This window comes from Adiantum capillus-veneris, chromosome 22 (assembly GCF_014529385.1).
Source record: "Adiantum capillus-veneris isolate H3 chromosome 22, ASM1452938v2, whole genome shotgun sequence".
NCBI lineage: Eukaryota > Viridiplantae > Streptophyta > Polypodiopsida > Polypodiales > Pteridaceae > Adiantum > Adiantum capillus-veneris.
This window is the reverse complement of record NC_140952.1, coordinates 65,418,988-65,429,294: the sequence shown is the minus strand read 5'-3', so window position 1 is coordinate 65,429,294 and position 10,307 is coordinate 65,418,988. Positions and strand designations below refer to the sequence as shown.

At 41.3% G+C, this 10,307-nt stretch overlaps 1 pseudogene; it reads right to left on the bottom strand.

Moving 5' to 3' along the window:
• Positions 1-817: 817 nt before the first annotated feature.
• LOC147429498 (uncharacterized) lies at positions 818-1,578 on the bottom strand (annotated as a pseudogene).
• Between the last annotated feature and the right edge of the window lie 8,729 nt (positions 1,579-10,307).

The window sequence follows — 10,307 nt, the reverse complement described above, 5'->3', positions numbered from 1 at the left end:
AGAGAGATGCAAGGAGCAAGAGTGATCGGACCATTTACTTGACATAAATCACAAGTTTAATATGATAAAAGCCAAAGAAGTCAACCGAAGACAGATTGCAAGAACAGATTTTTTGACAATGATTATCGATTATTTACAAGTGCCAAATCGAGGTGTATTGCATTGTCAAAAACTTATGTGTGTCAGTGACTAGATGTAGCTGCTATTTACATATATTTCCCATGTCTTCAACGATGAGACTTGCTTGCGCAACGCAAAAATCTGCTCCTCAAGCTTGCAAAAAGCTTGCAAATCTGAACATCAGCAAGCTCCCCTTGGTAACTTTTAATTGCATCTTTGAGAGCATGGTTTGTTGTTATCACTTCCGCACGGAAAGATCTGTTGTCATTCAACATATCTCCAGAAAGTTCGGACAAAATTTGTGTTGCTATTTCTTCTATCTTGTCAAGTCGTGGGTCTTTAATCTGGTCCAGGAGCTCATCCGGTTGCGTTTCTCCTGGTGTCATAAAAAACTCAGTTTCTTCAACCCGTTCCATTCCTTCCCTGGATGGACACAACAAAATCATCAGCATCGCTATTTAGATATGCACATTTGAACATAATAAAGCAAAACAATGAAGGCACAAACTCAACAGATGGCAACATGCAACTGTCATCACCCCTATCTTGTGAACCAACGATATATACTGAACATCACCAATCTTGTGCTCTGTTTCTTTATTGTCTTGCTGTTCATTAGCACATCAAGCACACTTTGCGGCCTGTACCTAACGTGTTAGGAGATCAATGTATACAGGGTTTAGAGTGATGTTTCAATCTATGGACCAACACACGTTTGCACGTCCTGCCATCGAGACAGAAACCAGTCAGCCCCTGGATGGGAGGTCCCATACATTTGACTGTTGATGAATATGCTGACAACATCTTGGTACATTGTTGATGATGGGTGCAACATACACCTCCAAAGCGCCTTGGTATTTCCTAGCTCCATCCCATGGCCTTGGTATGGCGTGACCCAAGACAATGAGGGGTAGTACCTTCCTATTTTGCGCATTTTGTGCAGGGTCGACAAAAAGTCGCTACCTAGCGGGTGCATGAATTTGAACTTCCAAAACATAAATGCTGTGTCAAATATATTGACTGGTTTTAAGCACACCTCCTTTTTCAGCTCATCGTTGCCATACAAATTGTATAGCTCGACACCCTTGTTTATGTCGCTTGGCTCAATATCGTGGATCACCATTCGAAAGTATGGCTGCCCATAATCCTTGAGGCAGTAGCCGACCATTCCCTCAAACATATGTATATTGTGCTGTTTCAAAGCGTGGCAAAGTACCATAGCTCTTGCTGGAGAATCTTTATCCACCCGAGATACTGCTTGATTTTTTTGTCTGCAGAGATCAATGAGCTAGTCCACAATCGGATGATCATCTAAAAATGCAGGTGGAAGACGTCTCCTCCCCTCTCAACTGCACATAACCCAGCTAGAGTCTCTTTTTCAAGGAATGACTGCATAGATGACAATAACGCTACATCTATGTGAACGCCTCCAACCGAGATAGTCACGCTAATCTCCATTATTCTAGGACGCATTTCCCTCCTCTTTGCATGGCTTGGCTCAGCTGTATCTCCCTTCAAACGTGCTTTCACTTTCAATCGTGCCATTTTCCTGCAACGAATGGCTAATACCCTAAGACAACACAGATTTCTGTACACTCATGCAAGAAGACACACAAGTTGTCAGAGCTTCTCAACTCACCAGTCATAACCTGACGACTAGCGGCTTTAACAAACAGGAAATGACTAGTATCCTAACACACCGCAAATACCCATACATTCATGTAAGAACAATTGGAATCCCAGCTTGACAGTCAGGACTTCCCAGATCACCAATCACAACCTCACCAACAACCTTTTAAACAAACATGACCAACACAATGCAGCGAGAACGAGACACGTCATAAAAAAAGAGACACAGCCTGTCAAAGCTAGTGAGCTCACCACAAAGAACTTCACCAGCAACAATCACCTTCAGCCGTGCTCTATCGCGGGTCGGCCTTGCTGCATGCAACTTGTAGCGATATTTAAAAAGCCTTTGCAGATAGTCTTGTGCTGGCACCTGGTCCTTGCATCGCCGCTGCTGTCGTGTCCTTCCACGCCACCTGCCGCAAACTTGCGTTTTGTTTTGCCATTCCTAAAGCATCTTGCGAGATTCGCCCAAACTAGACATGCGTACAAACCTATTGGTTTGTTTCTTTCTTTCATTTCTACTAAGCTCACATGTTACATTTACATATTTGGGAAAGACAATGCCCCCCCCCCCCCCCCCCCCCCCCCCCCCAAAAAAAAAAAAAAAACCCCAAAAATAAAAAAATCACCATGAGTGGAAAGATGATGCAGGACATATAACAAATTTGGTCCAAACTAAAGCTTTTTATTCTTACAATAACAAAGAGATTATTTATAGAACAGGTTTTAAAGAACTTTATACTTTTATACTTTTTTTCAAAATGTACATGGAGAAACTTTTTGTTCTAAAGTAAAACTTATAAGGTAAGACATATATTTTCAAGTAAGGTTGCATGTTGTAGCATGCCTATATGAACTTTCAAATTTAGTTTGTCCAAGTTTAAAGGCCCTTTCCTAAGGTTTCTTCTATTGTTCTCTTGCTAATCATCTCAACCTCTAATAGCATTTGTGCAATAATAGCTACATTTAAGTGCCAATAAATGTAGTGAATCTAAAATAATATAATAGATTTAGATTTTAAATCCTACCCAATGGTGGTGGCAACCTCTGGGTTTTCCTACTTAATTTTTTAATGGATTGTTGTTTTTTATCAATCAAGTATCACTCACATATTGTAAGGTATTCAACCTGGTTCTTAAGCTTCATTGATGACACTTTACTCCAATTCAAAGAAGCAAATATATGAACAATGAAAGTGAGGGAGATCTCTATCTTTCGTGTAATGGAAATGGTCTATGAACTTTATGAAAAACAGAATTAAGAGAATTAAAGTGAACATTTTTGTGAGATTACTTTGAGAACATAGAGGGTGAACTTAATTGATGATAGCAACATAAACATAGTACTTAATTAACTTGGCATGGACAATATTTTTACAAAAAAGAGTATTAGAGAACAACAATAGTTTAGGACCGGATTTACTTGGAGCCAGTCCGCCTCCCCCCCCTAAAGGCATTTTTACTATAGATTCTTTTATGAGCGAGACTTGGTACAATACAATTTTTGTGTTCCTTGTGACCTAGGTGATGCAATGAAGATGAAAAACTTCATACATCACGAGCATAACATAAAATTTACAAAAAGCATTAATTATCCCAAGGCTCAGTCCCAAGGCCTCAAACACCTTTGAAGGTGGAGAGAGCTAGCGGGGAATGAGGGAAGGAAAGAGGAAGAAGAATCATTCATAGGAGAAAGAAAAAGTTCCTCACTTATCATCACTCTTCTTGCTTAGCATAGTATAATAGCATAGTAATAATGAAAATGAAGAAAATGACAAGCTTAAGCATTGAAGCATTGCTCTTGGTTGGATTTGCATTCCATAGCCAAGGGTGTTGGTGTAGGCTCTCCACTTCTCAACAAGCTTGGAGAAGGAGATGGAGCACTTGCACTTTGCACTTCACACAATGAGAGAGTGTGTGTTAAAGTATACCCCCTCTCACGCTTGGTCCACAACCCCCCCCGCCCCCCCCCCCCCCCCCTCTCTCTCTTGCATTATTTAATTATATCATTTGGACATGTGTCCTCTTTTTTCTCTTTGAGAGAAAGAGCTTAATAATTATTTAATTATATGAATCTAAATTCTCATTGGACCCTTTTAAAGTCTATCCAATAGGATTCAAACACATCATGAGGGCCAAATGGTGAGGATCTTGACATGTGTCTTTTATTATTCATGTTTGAATTGAACGCTTCAAGCACTTTAGTCATTTAAGCATGAAAATCGTTTATGCCTCTTGAGAGATCATGTTTGAATCGAACACTTCAAGAACCTTAGTCATTTAAGCATGAGAAACACCTCAAGATTGGGCAAGGTTCCCACAAACACCTTAAGCATCTTAGTTAGCAAGCATGACAAGCACATCATGCTTGGATAGGATTCCCACCTCAAGGTTAGCCCTAGCTTGCCTAAGGTCAAAAAGGACTTTCTAACACTAACTATTGGAGGTCTTTAATGAAGCTCACCCTAAGGTCTTTAAGCTCCATTAGGTAGCATTTCTCTTTAACATACCATCTCTCATTTGTACCCCTTTAACCGTGGCTTTGTGTTGAGACAGATCTTACCATGTCGTAGTACCTTGTCCTTATACCGAAGGGTAGCTTCGGGTTGTAGCACCTCTTCTTGGTCTTCGATTTCTAGAGGGTCTTGAGTAATTGGTTCTCTTGGTTATTGTTAGCCATGCTAATTATACTTATGTGTTTACTTAGTGTATTCTTTGGCAATTAAAAACCTTAGTTGCTACTCCTCTTAGCCTTTGAAAATCAGCACTTAAGTATCTACACCCACGACTCGAATTGGTTAATTATAGAGAGTAGTGGAGTGGGTCTAATATTGCAATTTCCAAGGGCTAGCTCCTTTCGGACTTTTTATGGCTCAATAATGGTAAAACCATAGGAAAGTCTAAAAAGATCCCATTATTAAGACCAAAGCTCCCGAGGTGTGCACCATATCCCACATAATGGGCTCAACAAAATCGACAATAGATTCCAGTCCCACTTACCTTAATATAATTGACAAAATCAACCATTAATAGGCTACTTAAGGACCTTTCTTCTTAAGCAAAGAAACCAAATGCTGTGATATCAATGTAATGGAAATGGCCTATGAACTTTGAGAATAGTGGAACTAAGAGAATTAGAGTGAGCATTTTTGTGAGATTACTCTGAGAACACAGAGGTGAACTTAATTGATGGTAGCAGCATAAACATAGTACCTAATTATCTTGGCATGAACTATAGTTTTGGGAGAGAGAGTATTAGCACTTTGCTTTCTTGTATAATCTCTGCGAAGCTTGCCACCTCAGGATCTCCTTCGAACACCCGACGGTTCCTTGTCTGCCATACACTCTGGAAGAAGAAGTACCTTACAATTTGAGTGCTGATAAGGAAGACAAGACTTCCCAACTTCTTACCTCCAAGGAATAAATCAACCTTGAAAAAACCAAATTTTCATGTCCTTTGTATCCACTTGCATATTCTCCTTGCGATGCCTTTGATAGCCGGACATTTATTTCCTAGATAGAATATTTACATGGTTAAAGCTTTTCTTTGATTTAAGTTTGATTTGTAATCTTTTGGTGAATTTATAATACATTCACTCACAATTCTGAGGTCCCCCCCCCCCCCCCCCACACCCACCCACCAAAAAGAAGAAGAAGAAGAAAAAAAACAAGGTAAAGTTTTTACGGTGGCATCAAGAAGACAATATTTTTAGTTGTAATAAATTGTGTATGTGTGTGTGTGTGTGTGTGTGTGTGACATCAAAGTTCGAGAAAAATCATTTTGAAAAACATACAAAATTTCCTTTGGGTAGATTCAAAGAAGAAATTTTACAAAATAATCGGTATTTTTTGTAATTTTACTCTATTTTTATAAAAAATTTCGAACATTGATATTTGTGCATGCGTGCATGTATGTGTGTGTGTGTGTGAGAGAGAGAGAGAGAGAGAGAGAGAGAGAGAGGGGGGGGGGGGAGGTAGTATTGGAAAAAAATTGGGATCCAATGTATTTTAATCGGCTAAAATTGTAAAATCTCAGTTATATTTTAAGCTTGCTTTTTAAAAAATCAAAAAATTTACACAAGTTTTAGTGTTATTACCGGCAAAACCTTCAAATTTTGACCTAAAAATCAAAAGAATTTCAAGTTTGCCCTTATTTTCATCCGAGAGAGAGAGAGAGAGAGAGAGAGGGAGAGATCTTCTTTACACATTTTTAATGCCTCATATCAACACCAATATAGAGACACCTTTTAAAAACACTAAAATAAAAAAAAATCATATTATATGTAATCAAATAATACTGAAAAGACTAAAGTGCAAACAAAGGATACATTACATATAATGTGATAGCAATTCCTCTATATGGCCTTCCTAGGCCAACAACCTTGTCCTTGATTTGGGTCATCAGCCGGTGACTGCCCTTTTACAAGAACAACCTTGTCCTTGATTTGGGTCATCAGCAGGTGACTGCCCTTTTACAAGGTTGGCTAAACTCCTTTGATTGAGGCTTTAATATAGATTATTTTATGAAAGACCATACGAAGGCTCTTTTCACTTGCCCAATTGGTATTGTGAGTTTTTCTTTTCAAGTGCTCACAAGCTGTGACTTCTACTACTAGTGCTTACTGGCTCTAATTTCAGTTTTCATTACATAGAATCTTCCCAAGATGCTTTAGCATCTCCAATTAGCATCTCCATTCAACTCACGATTTAAAACCAATGCTAACGGGTAGGATTTGACCTCATCACGTAGAGAGTATAAAGCTCAACCTTAACCACTAGGCTACAAGCCCACGGTACCCTTTGGGGTGCCCTTAACTATTTAAAAAAAACAATAAAACCTCCCCCCTACCCTACCCCCCCCCCCGTCTTCTCCTTTCCCTTTTTTTTCGCCACCCTTCCCTTTTCCTTTCTCCCCGCCCCCCGCCCCCCCCCCCCCCCCCAAAACTAAGTAATGGGTTTCTCAAAAACAGTGTTTTGGGGGCCTAGTCACGTTCCATTACTTAATTAATCCTAAAGATCCGCTCCGTTCGCCCAATCTTAAAGGGAAAGTCCCCCTTCATTCTTGTTCCCACGTAGATGGATAGCATCATCCATGGTTAGCCCCACCCCCAACTCCCTGCATGCATCATTCATCTGCCAAGCCTGTGCCCCCATCGCCCCTGCCTTGAGATGACTTTGTGCAGACACGGCTCATCCCCCACAGTTGTCGGCCGTTCGACTTCCCTACCTCTGCAACCCAATCATCTCATCATTCCCACGCACCTCTGTGCACTAGGCAGCATGCCCTTCCCCTCAAAGGCATGGGAGCCCCTCCTCCTGTTGCATTTGCAACTGCGCCCTGCAACGAAGCAAAACATTGCCATGTGACCCTATGTCCCTCTCCCCCTCCATTGACGACAAACAGATCAACGAGCAAGACTATCTGTATCCTCACGTTCTCACTCACACACACACACACACACACACACACACACACACACACACACACACACACACACACACACACACACACACACATAGAGTCGTCTCGCCTTGCACGCCTCATGGAATCTCACACTGCAATAAAAAATCCCTCTTTGTCGCTCAAGCATCGGCCTGACACATGACATCTCTCTCTCTCTCTCTCCTCCATGTGGCCTCACCTCACCTTTTCTCCTTCAAGGCATAAAAGAATTTGCCTTTAGTTGGTGGGGAATACATCAGTCTTTTCATTGAATGCAAACTAAGCACATCTATCTTTGTTAGATTCTTATCAAAACAATGAAAAAGTCGTTTTGGGCACCCACCTAGTTTGTTTCTTTATTTCCTTCGGTTGAGGCTTTAATATATATTTTATTAAGAAAGACTATATGGAGACTCTTTTCAAATAATAAATTGGTTATCCAGAGTTTTCCTTTTCACTATGCTCACAAGGCTGTGTCTTCTACTAGTTTGTTGCTTTACTAAGCCATGCTAGGGTTGTGCGGACTTGAGCATCCTACATGAGCAGGGAGGCTCCGGATAGACATTGGCGGCACTCAACATGAGTAGGGCGAGCTGGCAATGGGCATCGTAGGTGGTGGCTTTGTCATGGGGGTGGGGATCATCCCAGGTGGGGGCTCTTGGCCACCCCCCCTTTGTTTCTTGCTCATGTTGTTCTTGTTTATAGATTTTTTGGCAAAGGGAGGAGTTCACCCCTCCCACCTCTCCGTCGAGAGGCAAAGGCTAATTTGACAACTTGGTTGCAAAGGTTCGGCATGTTGGTCTCTGTGGCTGAAGTTCCATGGTATAGTGCAGACTGCAGGGGGTTTCTAGTGGCAGCGAAGGCCTTTGGTGGCACTCTCTTGGATGTGGTTTCGAATCTTGGTGGTGGTGTGTTGACACTTTGCCTAGCAGAGGTGCATCCTTAGGTTTTTATCTCTTGTGTGGGTTAGGCTCTGCGAGAGCTACTATCAATGTCTTGGTGCTTGTTAAATGTTGCTCTCGAGTTTGTATGTAAGAGGTGATGGAGTGCATCCTGCCCCCTTAAGCGGCCTTATTTGTGTTCTTCTACGACGAGCGATCATGCTAGTAGTTGGTGGTGCTTGTTAGTTCTTCTTCGGTTTGTGTTTGCTTCGAAGTCCTGTGGGCATCATTGTAGGTGGTGGCAGAGCCTCTTTGGATGTTGGCATCCCAGCTGTGTCACCCTGTGAACAATTTGTTTTTCATTTTGATTATGTATTATGGGGTTGGGGGATCCCTCTAAAAACCCCATGAACTCTTATGCTTTTTTTTTTTGCAAAACTCATAGAATGTGAGTAAATTAAATTAAATCCCAAAAAATTTACAAACAAGCCCTGCTCAAAGACGAGCCAAGGCATCATAAGGACCCAAAGTGCTAGGAAACAATAGTGTCAAGCTAACGAGGGAGCCACCCTGATATAAGAAAACCGACATGCTTTACACGGAGCCACCCTCGAGATTACATATCCAAAATATCTGCCTGGCTGCCAAAAGCAGCAAACCCCTTGCCACAGGAAATGTTGGCTCCCATGAACTCTTATGCTCTTATGCGACCATGTTGTATCCTTTTTAAAGACTTGGCTCAAAATGTGTGAGCAAGGTTGGTGATGTAGTTTTTTTGGAAGTTCAATATAATCGGACTCACTCAGTTGAGTGAGTTTTGAAAAAAAAAAAAGACTATATGAAGGCTGTAGTCATGAGTTTTTCTTTTCACTATGAACTTTATATAGATACTACTCCATCGAACTTCATTAAGTGGAATATATCTAGATTCCTCATCGCTCTTCGTTTTTTTTGCAAAAGAGAGCCTTCGTGTCGTGCACGTGCTGCCATGTGTTTGCGTTGGCCTGCCTCTGTGGTGTCCCTTCATCACAGTCAGGCTTGTGCTTCTGACTCCTTTGCACTCATAGAGGAAAAGGCAGGAAGAATGGACCTAGAATTGAGGCTGCGCTCCTCTAGCACATGGATTTCAAGACTTGTAAACACGACCAGACTATGCAATCTAGCTCAATGTTGCAAATGCAAACTGACATGGTGACGAGTGTGGCAAGCGTCTGTTTGGATTGGTGGAGACAAAAGAAATTGACATGAGTGCGGTGAGCAGTTGTCGATGTGGGCTCAACATGCTCCAAGATCTGAACCATCCCAGGAAGGCTTTCATGCCCACCAACGTGCTTGAGTGACAGAGAGATAGAGCAAGAGAGACAGAGAAAGACGCAAGGAGCAAGAGTGATTGGACCAATTACTAGACATGAATCAAAAGTTGAATATGATAAAAGGCAAAGAAGTCAACCGAAGACAAACTGCAAAAACAAATTTTTTGATAATGATTATCGAATATTTACAAGTGCCAAATCGAGGTGTATTGCATTGTCAAAAAGTTATGTCTCTCAGTAACTAGATGTCGCTACTATTTACATATATTTCCTACTCGATCGCGTTCTTGCTGAGCATCACTGACATTTTGATTATGAGCGCGTTTAGTTTGTTTAGTTGTGTCTTCAATGATGAGACTTGCTTGCGCAACGCAAAAATCTGCTCCTCAAGCGTGCAAATCTGGACATCAGCCAACTCCCCTTGGTAACTTTCAATTGCATCTTTGAGAGCACGGTTTGTTGTTATCACTTCCGCACGGAAAGATCTGTTTTCATTCAGCGTATCTCCAAAAATTTTGGACAAAATTTGTGTTGCTAATTCTTCTATGTTGTCGAGTCATGGGTCTTTAATCTGGTTCAGGAGCTCATTCGGTTGCGTTTCTCCTGGTGTCATCAAAAACTCGCTTTCTTCAACCCGTTCCATTCCTTCCCTGGATGGACATAACAGAATTATCAGCATCGCTATTTAGATATGCACATTTGAATAGAATAAAGCAAAACAACGAAGGCACAAACTCAACAGATGGCAACATGCAACTATCGTCACCCCTATCTTGTGAACCAACGGCATATACTCAACATCACCGATCTTGTGCTTTGTTTCTTCATTGTCTTGCTGTTCATCAGCAGCAACCACACTTGGTGGGCTGGATGGTACGTGTTAGGAGATCAATGTATACAGGGTTTAGAGTGTTGTTTCAAT